Source organism: Marmota monax, unplaced genomic scaffold, assembly GCF_021218885.2.
Source record: "Marmota monax isolate L192 unplaced genomic scaffold, Marmota_monax_Labrador192_F-V1.1 WCK01_AAM20220418_F8-fsc00510, whole genome shotgun sequence".
NCBI classification, from domain to species: Eukaryota; Metazoa; Chordata; class Mammalia; order Rodentia; family Sciuridae; genus Marmota; species Marmota monax.
The window spans coordinates 170648-186449 of NW_026693173.1; the positions used below are offsets into that span (position 1 = coordinate 170648).

Here is a 15802-nt window from a genome sequence, read left to right on the forward strand (position 1 = left end):
TGTAGTGCATAGAGCCACCTGTGTGTGGCGCTGTCTGCCCTGGGGTGTCAGGAGTGTCTCTCATGAGGGCAGAGCACTAGGGGTCCCTTTGGATGAACCAAGTCCAGGTCCTGGCGTACACAGGTTCTGTTTGAGTCTGTTTCCCACATGTAGAATGCAAACAAAGGACAGGCAAGGGGTCTGACTCTTCATAACCCTATATTCTGAGATGCTGAAGCAGCTCTGAGCCATTGGCCCTGCATCACAGGAATCCTCACAAGAGGAAGGCAAATGGCCCTGAAAAAGGAGAGACCTTCAGGGGACTATGCAAAGTGTGGTCTGGACCAGCAGAGGGCAGCAGTGAGCACTCTCCTTTCAAGATTTCCTTCAGATCTTGCAGCTGTTCAGGGACCCTGCAGGAGATGGTGTTTGTACCATTTCTGGAAAATTAGGGAGAGCTGGAGAGTACAGGGGAAATTTGTCATTGTTCCTTGTGGAGTCAGGAGGCTACTGTAGACCCTGGTCTTGCTGCACATTAATGGGAGATTTTTTTTTTTTTTTGTCTCTTCTCATGTTAGGGTGGGCAAAGCTGTAGCTCACTAGATGGTGTGAGCCTGGGCACTGTGAGGCCACTTGACCTCAGGGAGCATCTCTCTGGAGTGACCTCTTACTTGGAAGTCTCATGGAAGAAGAGATATATTTAAGTTCACACACACAGACAGTATAATAGGCACAAATTTTATTACTTGTGATGAGAAAAAGATAAAGTTTCCAAGCTGAGGTTCAAACTGTTCCAAGAGACAAGAATGGGAACAGGAAGGTATTTGTTCACTTTACACTGGTCCTAGATGCCAAAAGAAGTCCATCTTGTAGGAGATCATGAAATAAGTTCAGTGTATTTGGAAAGGTGTATGTTGGATGTTTTTGATCCAGCTGTTTCTTGGATCTGGACTCTGTACAGGAGAAAGAGGACAGGACACCTGGTTTTACTTGACACCTGGTTTTAGCCTAAGCTTGTTCTGAACTCAGTGAGGGACCTGGTTAGACACATCTGCTCTGCCCTCTTCCCTTGTTCCCAGGCATAACAGTGAGTTCTGAACTTCTCTCTGGGTGTGAGTGTATGCCCTTTTGATAGACAGGTGGGCGAGCTGGTTTCCTGGAGATTTAGAGCATTATTGTGGAGAGCAGAGGGCACAGGACCCTGTGGACACAGAGGTGGCTCACCTTCAGGTAGGTTCCTCTCACTGAAATCTGTATTAGGATGTTCCACTTCTTGCCCACCAGAGGACGATGTGAACCTGGAAATACACTCACCATAGCCTCAGCCCTGGAGAAGCAGATCTATATTTCAAGAATAAATTGTATTTTACATTTTTATCTGTTAAGACAGCATCATTATAGGAACTGAATGAGACATCATGGTCTCTTGTTGCTGTCACTTAGTTGTCTTTTGTGCATTCACAGCATTCAGGATGGAGGTCACCACTGTACTTGTCACAGCAGGCAGCATAGCATATTGTTAAGGCTGTGTGCTCCTGGGCCAGGCAGGGGTGCTTCACACAATCCTGTGGGGAACCAGGCTAGGGAGGCTCCATCCTCATGTGTGCACCATGTGGAGCCCATGGCCTCCTTCCTCTGCTACTGTGGGAGAGAAGGCCTGGAATGTGAGTGACTTATTGAACATTATTTTTATCTGTTAAAGAAAACTGTCCCCCCACCATCACTCTTTAACAAGGCAAACCATGAAAGAGAAAACAAAAGATACTCTTTATTTTTAGAGATATGTCAGCTCATTATCACTCTTACACTTCATGGACAATTCAGGAATTACTCAACACTTCCAGGCATAGACCTTCTTTCTGTGATGCTAACATTATGTCAGGTACATGCATGTTTACGTTACCCAGGGAAACAACATTACTTTGTGTGGCGAATAGACAATACAGCTTTGCCATCAGTTTTTTTTTTTAAACTTCTTACTGTTTCTCTGCATGTATTGTATAATTTTGTGTAAAATATTGCCCCACCCCAGCAGCTAAGCCATTAGCATTTTATCCTCCCCACCACCCTGCCTTTCTGTGTGTAAGGAATCTGGCCGGGGCTTCCTGTGTGGCTCTGGCTCAGGGTTGGTCTTGAGTATGTTGGGGGATGTTGGTCATTGGTGGAGCAGGTGCCTCTTGGGCAGAAGCTCTGGTTTCCATTCCCACAGCCAGAGGAATGACTTTTTCCACTCTTAAACAGTATAATTTTTAATTACATTTATTTCCCTTTTTTCTGCTAACACACTGCTTTTCAAGCTCTCCAGGTTTATGTACAGCTCCATCTGTACAAGGTCATTTGTGCAGCCAGTATTAGTGCACATTCACCCACTAATTCATGCCTCCTTGTGTCTGCCTTTTACACCCTCCATGTCTCTCTGAGTGATTGCTCTTTGTGAGCAGCGTCTTCAGTGGTTTCTCCAAACAAGGACAACTAACTGTCTGGTTTTAATCAGTTTCCCTTCACCAAAATTGCTTCTTTCACCTTTATTGGATTCCAAATATTTAAAAATTACCTATTCACAGCATTCTTTTAAAATTTACAAAATTTTTCTTCTACATAAATAAATATTCACATATAAATTTAATACTCATCACAAATAGGACCTTGAGATTTCAGTTACATTCACCAGGAGCTCTATTATGTAGGAATCACCTTCAACACCACGGCACAACCTTTCACCCTCTTGGTGACATATGAGTGACTTTTCCAACTCTGATCCTTCCCAAGATGAAGGCAGGGAGTCAAGGGTATCAGGCAGGGAGAGTGGAAACTGCATCCTCACTATATCCCAGATGCTTCCTGGAAAAAGAAGAGAGAAATACAAGATTGAGTGCCCAATTAATAAGCCATTTCCATCATTTTCCTTTCATAAGTTATTACAGGCTTAGGCATTTTTTTTGTGTGTGATTAGATTTGAATCCCAATTTCACACACACACACACACACACAAAAACCAGCATTTGCAAGCATAAAGGGACCTGCAGAAGATCCCTACACCAGCCCTGCCTGCGCCAGAGTCCTGCCCAGGGCCCAGGTCTTCCTATTGCAGTGTCCATGCTCATCCTGTCTGCTCATTCAGAAGGTCCCTGGACACCTCTGTGTTGTCTTCCACATGCCAGGCCAGGCTGCTGCAGCTGACAAGGCCCCTCATGGTCCACAGCCCTCAGCTGCACCTGTTCCCTGAATTCTCAGCACCTTCCTCTCACAGGGCAGAGAATCTTCTGAGCTGCTGCCCAAACCAGAGCTCATGTGGCAGCTGGGCCACCCAGGCAGGGAGGTTTTTGTTCATGGCTGCACTACTGTGGGAGGAGCATGTGTCCCTTGCAAGCCTTAATACACCCCAGCATCCTCAGGCTCCACCCTGCTGATTCTCATTGTGAACTCTGTCCCTGAGCCACTGCTAGTGAACCTGTCGGAGACCCCAGTGTTTTGGTTGGAAACCTTATATATTAGGTGCTGTGGAGCCTGGCCTGGCTTGTGCACAACCCAACGCAAATAGGTGTTTCCATTACTGTGTAGGTTCTCTGACTGGACCTGCAGGAGATGGAGGCTGGCTGTCCAGGGGCAATGGGCTCAGAGAGAGGAGTCTGGGTCAGAACAACATCCCAACTGAATCCTGGGAAAACCAAAAACAGGACAATGAAAGGTCATGCAAAATCTTTAGGAGAATTTGTGCTTTTTCCTTTATTGTGTATTTTAGGTTAACTTATTATTGTGATTTTTATTTATACAGTAGAATTATTCATGTTTAAAAACACCTCAAATATTGTAACCTATAAGAACTTCTGTAGAATTTACCTACAATACCTCCCCCTAATAATATTATGTGACAACTTTGATCAGAGCCAGTCCCTTGCTCCTTCTGGAATACTGTCTCACATCAGTTGACCTCAGCTGCCTCATCCTGGAGGACAGACCTGCACATCTCTCATGTGGACACAGCACATATGCACAGAAGGGGGGCCCAGGTCTCACCTCCCTCCCCCTTATCCCTCCCCATCCCCTCTGTCCTCACCAGGGATCCAGAGCAGCAGCAGCCCCAGGAGCTGAGCAGGGAGCCTCATTTTGAGAAGCTGAGCTGAGGAGTCCTGGTGAGTCAAGGGCAGGTTAGAGCTGAGCTTTTATGTCAGCCTTGCAGGAAGGCCCTCCCCAGGGAGCAGCATGCAAATGCCCTGGTGGGTGCTGGGTGGGGAGATTGAGGGAGGGTGGGGCCTGCCTTTTGAGACCAGGGACATCAAGTATCTTTATATTTGGAGGAAATAGTGAAACAGCCCATGGTGCCTGTGGTGTGTGCAGGAGGTCCCATCAGAAGCCTGACTCTGTGGGAGGTCATGGTTTCAGGGTCTGTTACCTGAGATAGGAGAGATCGAAGGACATTCAGGCTGCCTGCTTCTCAGCATCTGGGAGGAAGTCACATCCTGCTGACTTCATCCAAGATAAGGAGACAAGGTGACAAGTCCCACCTCAGAAGAATAGATTTTCTGAATTTTCTACCAGCCACAGCATGCAGTTGAGCTACATCAAGAGCTTCTGTGTCTGCTGTGACCTGGAGAAATACAAGAATGTCAGGGGCAGTGTTAGAGGATGTCTCTTCATAGCCTAATGAATGAAATAGGATCACAAGGGTCAAAAGAAGCTGGTGGGGAAAAGAAACCTGTGACTCAGCTGGAGATCCAGTAGCCCTGCCCACAGCAAGAGGAGAAGGGACATGTCCACCTGAAGCTGTGAGTGTGGAATTCACATGAGGTAGACCTATAAATGGGTGGTCATCCTGTCCTATTCATCTCCATGTGTGTGACTCTCAGAGTGAGCCAAACCTTTTCCTAGAACCCCCTGAGGTCATTTCACAGAGTGGACAAGGGAGGATGTCTTGTTAGTTTCCTCTCAGTGAAGACAGGGAATTCCTCCCCCTCTGCTGTTCCATGTCAGGGACATTGGGTTGCAGTTGTAACAAGTCCTGTGTTTAAAAGTAGATTCCCTGGGTTGGAACAGGACTGTGTCCTCTCTCCATTTCTCAGGGTGATTCCCTCTGCACTCGCAGTCTCCTGGGTCTTGCCTCAAGTGGCTCACTGGGGAGAGGGCTCTGGGTCACTGCACAGGGACATTAGCTTCAGCTTTTCCCTCCCAAGCTGGAGACAGTGAGCCTGTTTTGTTTTTGGCCCACAAGGCTGAGCTGCTTTTCCAGAGAACCCAGGTCCTCTGACACACCCTTTCCATGGTGTGGAACACAGTGTGGGGCCCTAAGCAGCTCAGGACCCTGACATGGTTCCTCTTAATCCCTGTGAACCTCTGTGGCTGTCCTCCTGTCCCCAGTGAGCAGCTTCCCTCTGAACACTAAGGAACAGCTGTGTTTGTAGTTCTCCAGATCACATTCTTCAGGTGCCTTTTCTAATGAGTGGCTTAAAGGAAATGAAAGTGATTTTCTCAGGTCTCATTGGGCAGCAATAGGCAAAGCTCAGAGTTTCAGAAGGTCTAGAGGGTGGGACATCTCTCTGGAAAGTGGGTTGGACAGAGTCACTCATCTTTCCTCTCCTTGCCCTGAGCACCTCCTCTGGCCATGTGCTGTGGTGCCCTCAGGATGTGGCCCTGGTCTGTCCTGATTATAAAATCTGATTATAAAATCATATTTTATACCTGATTTAATTATTAAGCTATTTTCTAGGTAGCTAGGTTTTCCTTTGCCAACATTATACTTCAGTGCCCTGCTTAAATTGACAATGTTTTGACTGGTGCATTACAGTGTGCATAATATTGGGCTTGGGACACAATCTTACAGGAATGGAATTTAATTCACTCTATTTCAGTCCTCAGTGCCTCCCTTTTCCCTCTCTTTTCCCTTCCCATATAACTCTCATGTTCTCTCCTTGCCTTCCTTCTGTTTACTTTTTTAAATTAATTTTTGTTTATTTGGTCCATTTATTTTTATTTTGGAAAAGGCAAAAATACTTTACCTGATCAAATTATTAATTCTCCATGTGCATAAGTGTTTGTTTTTTAAAAAATATAACATTTTACAATGTTCCTTACAATTCTTGTTTCTTTTTTTTTATTTTATACATACAAACAGTTTAAAATGTTTATTATGTAAGAGCAGTGTTTTGTTTACAATATATATTATATTGCTTCAAGCCAATGCAAAGACTTCATACATTATATTCCCTATCTCATTGTGTTTACAATATATTATATTGTTTAAATGCCACTACCACAGTGTCAATTTTTGTTTTTTCTTTTTTCAATACTGAACTCTCTGGAGTAATGATAAGGTCGAAATATGTTGTATAAGAGCGTACAAATAAGGGCAATTAAAAATGTAACAAATGTCTAAATATATGACGATAAAATTTGAAATGCTGTAACTTCAACATGATTAACTGCTTCAGGTAGTTTTATTCACTAGGAGAAAAAAGCCCCACAATTTTGCCTGGACATGTTATATGGGCATTTCCTGTCCTGTGCAAAGACCAGGATGTGTTCTCCAGAATCTGTGTGAAAAGGTTTCTACATTTTCCTCAATCTAAAAATCTCAATTTTCTATCTACAGAAATTTGGGTTGAAAGTTAGTTTTTAGTATTTGAAGATGTTGTTTGTGTTGCTTTTCTTCCACTGCCTTCTTTCTTTCCTTCCTTCCTTCCTTCCTTCCTTCCTTCCTTCCTTCCTTCCTTCCTCCCTTCCTTCCTTCCTTCCTTCCTTCCTTTCCTCCCTCCCTCCCTCCTTCCTGGCCCTCTTTCTCCCTCTCCTCTCTTCTTCATATGATGTGTTATTTTGCAGCAGGTCTTATTATTTTACTAGCATTATTAGTCTATATTAATTGGCTTAACATTTTTTTGAGTAATGAATCCACTCTGAGTTATATTTGAGGCAAAATAGAAGCTCTTCATTAATTCATCAGCCTGTTTACAGATTTAGTCTCTGCTCAGAACCCACCATCCAGGCAATGTGCCTCCCTATCTGCTGAGGGCTTTGCATGGGCCCTGCACCAGCCCAGCTGCCACATTTTATAAACAAAGTCATTGCCATGAGACCTGAGCTGACTCAGGCAGGCAGGGGAAGCAAGATGATGTCCCAGACACCGTGGTTCTTGTTTCTGTGGCTCTGGGACTTCACTGTCTTCATAATCATAGAGTTGGAAAAGCCATTAAAACACGTGCTGGGAAATTATGGTGAATTCCAATATGGGCTTAATTATGAGCTCATCACACATCCCTGGAGAATGGATGTTAAATGATATTTCAAAGTACATATTATGAAATGTGCACATGTGTGTGAGTGTGTGTGTGTGTGTGTGTGTGTGTGTGTGTGAGAGAGAGAGAGAGAGAGAGAGAGAGAGAGAGAGAGAGAGAGGTCAGGGTCCACTCCTGATTTTCCTGATTGAAGGTGCCTTTGGGTACAAGGTGAGACCCAATCTCCAGGCTCCCTGGCTGTGTCTGCAGGAGACATGGTCACCATCAGCTGCAAGTGTAGCCAGAGTCTTTTATCCAAACACAAAGACTACGTGGCCTGGCCCGAGCAGAATCCAGGACAGGCTCCCAGGCTCCTCTCCTGGGCATCCACATGGTCGGCTTGAATCCCATGCAGCTTCAGGGGCAGTGGGTCAGGAGCACATTTCACTCTCCCCATCAGCAGCCCCAGGTTGAGGACTTGGCACATTGTTCCTGTAGCAACATCACATTGCTCCTCCCAAGAGCCTCAGCCTTAGACACAAGCCTCCACCAGGCTGAGGGCCAGGGAGCCTTTGCTCACAGGGCTCTGGGTTTTCCTGCTTCCTCTCCCCTCACAGGTGACATATTTTGATTAATTTCTTGGAGGATTTGCAGGGCCCAGGAGAAAATCAAGAACAGAATCTTTATTGGCCATGTAACTGCTTGTTCATCTCGTGGGAGTCACCAAGCACAAGGCTGGGCAGGTCTCCTGGGGAAAGTACAAGACTTTTCAGGTGACAGGAATCTGTGTGTTTCCATGGACAGATCACGTGACTGAGCAGGCATTAGTCTTCACCTCAAAGGAGAATCTGGTGGCTTCCACACTCTGATGACTAGTACTTCCCTGTGCCTCATCCAATATAGAAGATACCAAATTTTATTCCTTTTCATCCTGGCCTCCTTCATGACGTGAAATCTCCTTCCACCTGGGTCCCTCCAGTATGAGATTCTTCACCCAGCAGATCACCCCTCTCATAGAGAGTCTCTCTCTCTCTCTCTCTCTCTCTCTCTCTTTCTCTCTCTTATTACCTACCCCTCTGTTTTCATCCTTGGTCAGACCCTGGCTTCTGAGGAGCCTTTCTGGTGAGGTCCTCTGTATGTGGTCCCCTGCTCTCCCTCCTCTTGTGGTTGCTTGCTCTCCCTCCTCTTGTGGTTCTCTGCTCTAACTTCTTTCAGTTGTTAAATCAGTTTCCTTTTTAGTTCCATAGTTTATTACAAAATTGCATAAAATAAATTTCTGGGCAAAAGATGAATTTCCACTCTGGGTGAAGACCTCTGATTCTTTACCAGAGTCCTTCCCTGGGCCCAGGTCCACCTCCTTCTGCAGTGTCGACTCTCATCCTGTCTGCTCATTCAGAAGGTCCCTGGACACCTCTGTGTTTGTCCTCCACATGCCAGGCCAGGCTGCTGCAGCTGACAGGTCCACTCATGGGTGTGGTGTGCTATGGCCCAGGCAGTCATGGTCCACAGCCCTCAGCTGCACCTGATCCCTGAGTTCCCAGCACCTTCCCCTCACAGGGCATAAAATCTGCTGAGGTGCTGCCCAGACCAGAGCTCATGTGGCAGCTGGGCCACCCAGGCAGGGAGGTTTTCGTTCGGGGCTGCACCACTGTGAGAGGTAACTCTTTACCTTGCTGGCAGTAATATATTCCAGCATCATCAGGCGGCACCCTGCTGATTTTCAGTGTGAAATCTGTCCCTGACCCACTCCCACTAAACCTATCTGAGACTCTAGTGAACCAATTGGAAACCCGATATATTAGGCCCTGTGGAGCCTGGCCTGGTTTGTGCACAAACCAACTCAAATAGGTGTTTCCATTACTGTGTAGGAAGCTCTGACTGGACCTGCAGGACAGGGAGACAGACTGTACAGGGGTGATGGGCTCAGAGAGAGGAGTCTGGGTCATCACAATATCCCCACTGGTTCCTGTAAAAATCACAGAGTAATGCAAGGTTATATAGATACTTTAAGAAAAATTTTCCCATTTTTTGTACATTTCAGACTAAATTAATTTTTGTTTTTCATTTATACACTAAAACTATGCGTATACATAAAGAACTCAAATAGAGTAAGTTCTAAGACACTCTCTAGAATTCTCTTTAACATCTCCCTCGTATTATATGACAACATTCATCAGAACCAGTCCCTAGCTCCTTCTGGAATACTGTCTCACATCAGTTTACCTCAGCTGCCTCGTCCTGGAGGACAGACCTGCTCATTCTTCATGTGGACACAGCACACATGGACAGAATGGGAGCCCAAGGCTCCCCTCCCTCTTCTTCTCCCTCCTCATCCCCTCTGTCCTCACCTGGGATCCAGAGCAGCAGCATCCCCAGGAGCTGAGCAGGGAGCCTCATTTTGAGAAGCTGAGCTATGTCAGCCTTGCAGGAAGGCCCTCCCCAGGGAGCAGCATGCAAATGCCCTGGTGGGTGCTGGGTGGGGAGAGTGAGGGAGGGAATGGTCTCCTTGTTTGCCCAGGGACATCAGATGTCTTCTACAGTTTGAAGAAAGAGAACAGAGAAATAGCCCTGGGTGCCTGTGGTGTGGGCAGGAGGCCTCATCATGGAAACCTCATTCAGTGAGGGGTCATGGTGCCCAGGGCCTGCCCTCCTAAGACAGCACAGATGCACAGATAGGGAGGTGGCCTGCAGTTCAGCCTCTGTGAGGAAATGACCATCCTGCTGTTTTCCTCTCAGCTGAGAAGAGAAGGTGAGAACTGCCACCTCACAAATGTTGATTGATGTTTGAAATTTCTTCCAGCCACAGCATGCAGTTGAAGAAGTTCAAGAGCTTCTGGTGTCTGATGTATCTGCAGAAATACAAGAGCATCAGGGACAGTTTAGATGTCAACTTTTCCTGGGCTAGTGACTAAAATAAGTACAGAAATGTGTCAAGAATCTGGTGGGAAGAGAAATCGTGTTTCAGCTGAAGATCAAGTAGTCCCGATCAAGGAAAAAGGACAAGAATTTTGTGTCCTGAGGTAGTCCATGTGAAGCTCCTGAGGCAAGGTGTGTAACTGGTGGCCATCCTTTCCTAGTCATCTGCATGCATTTGACACTCAGAGCCTCCAAACTTTTCCCAGGAGATGGACCCCTGAGCCCACAGGACAGTGTGGATAAGGAGGATTCTGCATTAGTTCCTTCTCATAGATGATAGAGACATCCCTCCCCATGTGCTCCTCCTTGTCAGGGACACTAGGGAGCAGGTGCCACCACCCTGGGTTTTAAAGTAGATTCCCTAGGTCAGAACTGCACCCAGGCACTCTCCCCATGTTCAGGGGTTCCATATGCACTACTATTCTCCTGGGACTGGCCCCAAGGTGTCTTGGGGAGAAGGTCCTTTTCCCTGCACAGGGACATTGATTTTAGCCCTCCTCATCCACAAGTGGGACAGAGGGAGCCTGTGTAGTGTTGGCCAACATGGCTGGGCTGCTTTTCTCCCCAGCCCAGGACCTCTGTCACACCCTCTCCACTGTGTGGACCTTGGGCCACCTGCAGCCTAGGACACTGCCATGTGTCTCTTAGTTTAACTGAATCTCTGTGGCTGTCCTGCCCTGAGTGGGCAGCATCCTCTGAACCTGTGAAACGTGCCTGTTTGCAGTCTCCCCAGGCTGCAGTCTTCCTGTGCTTTTTCTGAAAGAGCAGAAGAAAATGAAATGAATTATAATGGTTTGGAACTCAATGGGCAGGAACAGGAAAAGTGCAGAGTCTCAGAAAGTTCCAGAGCACAGGAACCCTTGGGAGAAAGTGGTTGGGCAGATCACTCCTCTGTCTTCTCCTTGTCCTAAGGATGTCCTCATGGTGTTTCCTGGGGATCTCTTTATGGCCCTGAGCCATCTCAGATGCAGTTTAGATCTGATTATCTCAACTGATTTCCATAGTTTATGCCTGATTTACTTATAAAGATATTTTCTAGGTAAGTAGATTTCCCTTTTCCATGACTCTACTTCAGTGTCCTGTTTACAATTGTAAATGCTCCTATTGGTGCATTGGTGTTCTGCAAAACAGATGGTTCCCTGGGCACAATCTGCAGGCAGGGGATACACTGTGCTCCATGTTAGTCCCTGGTGCCCCCTCTTTCCCTTTCTTCCATCCCCACCCCCTCCCTCTTCTCTCCTGTCCCCCTTCTGTTTATCCATCTGCTCCTTTGTCATTGGTGGGCTCTAGACCTCTGTGGAGCTGGGCTCACTACTGTCCTGTGGTGTCTGTGCCCAAGCACATGGTGTCATGTGGTGCATTCCTTCCACATTTCCTCCCTGTCCCAGTCCCTGACCCTCCATCTCTGTCTCCTTTGCCACTGGTTGTCCTTGTCTCCTATGACACCTTACCTCCCTTTCCCCTTCCTTTGTTCTAGCTTTTCACAGGAGGGTGACATGGGACCCTCACCTTCCAGAGTCTGGCTCTTTCACTTGTCATGATGTTCTCCACTTCCATCCATTTACCTGAAATGTCACCATTTCCTTCTTCTTTAAGGCCATGAGTTCATCCTGGATTATGTGGGTGTGGACAGATCAGGAGGATCTCTTTGGCAGAAGAAGGCAGAACCTGACCACACGCAGATAGAACAGAGAGCTGAAGGTCCCCTCAGCCATGAGCCATGTGGGACAATTGCTCTTGTGTTTAGTTTTCTTATCCTTTTGAGGAGAAATGGAAGTGTGACGTCTTTCCTAGTTTTCTATGGCTGAGCAACAAATTCCCCCCTGTTGAGCAGTGTGTTCCTTCCCAGGCATGTATCTCAGGAGACCAGGCTGGATCCTCAGCTCAGCCTGAGAAGACTGAAATGGAGCAGTCAGTAGGCAGCTCTCCTTGCTGAAATTCAGGATCTTCTTCCAGGTTCAGTGCCTGTGGCCTGGCCGAGTCACCTTTCCACAGTTGTAGGGTGAGGCCCAATTTCTCTGTGGCCATCAGCACAGAGCTCCTGGAAGCTGCCCTAATTGTTTCAATTGTGGCTCCTGCTGCCTCTAAGAGCAGCATTAGAGCATCTCCTCACATTCAGTGTTCATGGCTTGAGGTCCTTCTTCTGCCTCCATGTGCAGTTGGATGGGCTTCAATGATGAAGACAAATCTAGTGTATACTCTCTCCCTCTCTTAAATTCAACTTGTTTGATTATGTCCTCAAGATCCTTCAAAACAAATTTTGTTAAATTTCCTGTTTGAGTACCTGGGGAGTGGGATGGTACACGGCCTGGGGTTTGGGGCCAACAACTTATTTTCCTGTCCACATACTGCTATTTTTTTTCACTCACCATAAAGATTTTATCCCTGTTGGATATTCAGAATCAGGTGCTGTTTGGAGGAATCAGTTTTAATAAGATCATGTGATTCCAGGTAAGCAGAGTCTAAAGAGGTAACCTGCAGTTGGCACAGGAATGACAATAGCTTCCCTCGTCTTCCTGTGTGTCGGCTGCACCAGGCACTAAGTACTCAGGAACACATGACCTGATTCTCTCCTTGATCCAAAGGTGCTCACTGCCCTCCGCAGAGGCCTCGGGCTACCTGGCAGAGCTCCATGCCCTCCCAGCCTCAGGCCCTGAGTGCTGCCACACCCTGACTCTGTGTCTTCCTTCCCCTGGACAAGCCCATCCTTCTCCCAGCCCTAAGCAAGGCTGGTGTGCAGCCTGAGAATGCTGTGGAAAGACATTCAATGGCTCCCAGACTGTCCTCTAAGGCACAGGACTCTGAACGTTCAGCCATGGAGTCCCACCTTAGACCTGCTGTCTCACAACACCCTGGTGCTATTTCAAAGCCCAGTGGATTCATCCCCATGCCACATGCTGATGTCACCATGGAAATCTAGCCTTCCTGGAGACTGGCCAATGGCCTCCTCTTGCCATCAAGTTTCTTCCCACAGTGAATAGGCATGACATGTTTGATGTTACACACCCCCTCTCATAGAGTGTTAGGATCTTGACTCTTCATCTTAAGAAGTGTGTGAGACATTGGGCTAGCCATTTCAGTTCCCCAACACCTCAGTTTTTGATCTGAAATATGGGAGTAATAGCATTTCTCTTAGAAAGTTGCTGGGGGAGTAACTAACTTAGTGTAAGTGAGTTATGTGGCTTAGTGACTGGTCACATACTGCAATTATAGTTATCCCTCATTTTTTGGTTAGATTTAGCATCATGGGAAGTCCAGCCAGAGTCTCTTGTCCAACCAGAAGGATGGTTGGCCTGGCACCAGCAGAACCTAGGACAGAGTCCTAGGCTGCCCCTCTCCTGGGTGGCCACCTGGGGAGCTGGGGTCCCACACATGTTCAGGGGCAGTGGGTCAAGGAAAGGTTTCACTCTCCCCATCTGATTTTATTCTCCCAGACTCAGGACAGGGGTGATTTTTCCTGTGATCAACACCACAGTGCTCCTCCCCCAGAGCTCAGCCTCAGCCTCTAACTCCCCCCAGGACATGGACAGGGAGTCTTTGTCCAGCTGCATTCCCTCATAGAGCTTCAAGTTCTCCTGCCCCCTTTCTTTCTGAGAGTCCTCATCTTTTTAATTCATTCCTTGGAGGGCTCCACTGGGTGAGGAAAAAATTTGGGTATTTGGACTTTTCTGGATTCTAAGCTAACTAATAATAGAAGTACTCTGTGACCCACAATCCTTCTGTTGTGTATTTATTCAAGGGAACCAGGTCACCAACTGATAAAGATGACCACACGGCCAAGATCACTGTAAAATTTTTCACAACACCTATGAGAGACAGTCAGAGTTCTTCTGTGAGTGACTGGACAAGGGAATAGGCCTTTTCTGTAGGTCAAAGTCAGGAGAGGGCACTGTTAGGAGGCAATTGCCAACACCCAGATGGGCCTGGTGGGTTCCTTGGTGCAGGGAGATTAAAATGGGGGGAGCAGTGAGGGGTGCATTTTGGATATGGAGGTGAACAACCTGATGCGGTTAGGTCAAGGGATATGAGAGAAGGAGTCTCAAGATGACTCTGAGATCTTGCTTTGAGAAGCTAACAGGGTGGAGGTGCCGTTTGTCCTGAGAGAGGGGACTGTGAGGAGAGTGACCTTGGAGAGGAGATGAAGAATGTGGCTCTGGACATTGGGCTGGCCATGTGCATTAGACTGGCAGAGTGTTGCCAAGTAGCCCACAGAGTGATTGAGGCTGGGGTTCAGGGATGAGGTCTGCCCTGGGGACTGGGCTCTGATGACCCCTGCAGTGAGGGCTGCACAAAGCAGAGGCCCAGGGACTGAGTTCTGGGACAGGTGGAGAGGGAGGACCAGGAAGGTGATTAGGAAGGGGCAGTGGGAGGGGGAGCAGCAGGAGAGAGTGATGTCCTGAGGCTCAGGAAGAAAGTGCCTGGAGGAGGAGGGTGCTCTGAGGTGCTAAGTGACATTGGTGGGTCTAGTCGGATGAGGATTGTTTGGATACTGGACTGGGCAGTGTGGATGTCTCAGGTGATACTGAGCAGGAGTTTCAGTGACACCGTGGGGTAGCACCTTGAATGGGGAAGCCTGAAACAGAACTGAGTACAAGTTTTGAGCATGGTGACCAAGGACAGCTGTTTCCAGGATCTTTATGGTGAAGCTCAGAGACAGGCAATGGTGAAGAGAAATGTCAGGTGAAGAGTTTTTCCCATTCATAGAACTCTTAGCACAAAGTCTTGACTCCTCTGTGTGAGGGTCCATCATTCCTGCTGGGTTTGGTTGTGGTTATGATGCTGTTCAGTCTCCTCACAGGGCTCCTTGGGCTTTCAGTACCTCACACTGTTTTCCTGACAGCAGAACATGACCCACTGGGTCAGAGGGGCTGCTGGGACCAGGCCTCTGATTCTGAGGTGATAAAGAGAGGAAATGCTCCCTGGTCCTGTGACTTGTTCTCTGTCCTGTTCTGTGTGCTGGCATTGAGCCCAGGGCTCCCATGTCTGGGCAGTGCTGCTCCTCTGAGCTCCTCTCCAGCCCTGGGCACATTACTGAGTGTGCAGCTTGTGCTCTGAGCTTCAGGAAGGCTGTCAGCTTCCTCCCTTGTTCAGGGGGTCTGGCTGGGGTGGCTGAAGTTGGTGGTTGTCTTCTCCCACATGCAGGATTAGCAGTGGGCAGAGTGGGATGTTTTCCTTGCTCCAGGTCAGCAGACTCTAATAGACCCCTCAGGCTGGGCTTGGTTACTCAACTTCCCCTGAGGGCAGATCTTTCTGGAGAACAGAATGCTCTGGCCTATTTCAGAATTGCTGCTTTTCCTTTCCCCTGATAAATTATCTGGCTCTTTTTGAGAAATTCTTCTAAGCTCCTGGAGGTAGTGCTTACAGGAGCTTCCCCATGATGGGGTGACCTGGGTTTTGTAACTATTCTATTTTCCAGGCTAAGTCTCCGGCCACTTGTCAATTACAGTTCAGTTTTCCTGTCCCTGTCCCTGTTTCTTAATGGCTCCTTCCTGAACCTTTTTGTTCTGGTGAGTGTGATCCTCTGCATCTGCCCTCTTTCTCCTCAGTTTTGGGCAGTGGCTTGCCCCTGGCCTCGCTTCCCTGGTGGGCTACCGAGGAAGTGTTGAGTGTTCAGTTGGCTCGGCCTTTGCTGGAGGTAGCTCCTACCTGATGGCTGGAATGCTCTGCTGTCTCCTGCCATAAACTTGAAGTCCATCTGGGTC

At 47.6% G+C, this 15802-nt stretch overlaps 1 long non-coding RNA gene across 1 annotated transcript; it reads right to left on the minus strand.

Moving 5' to 3' along the window:
• Window positions 1-709: 709 nt before the first annotated feature.
• Window positions 710-4144, minus strand: LOC124100371 (uncharacterized). Its single transcript, XR_006854251.2, has 3 exons — window positions 4037-4144; window positions 3534-3637; window positions 710-2820 (listed from the first exon to the last, which is right to left on the minus strand). It is a non-coding gene; the product is annotated as an uncharacterized LOC124100371 (long non-coding RNA).
• Window positions 4145-15802: the final 11658 nt, after the last annotated feature.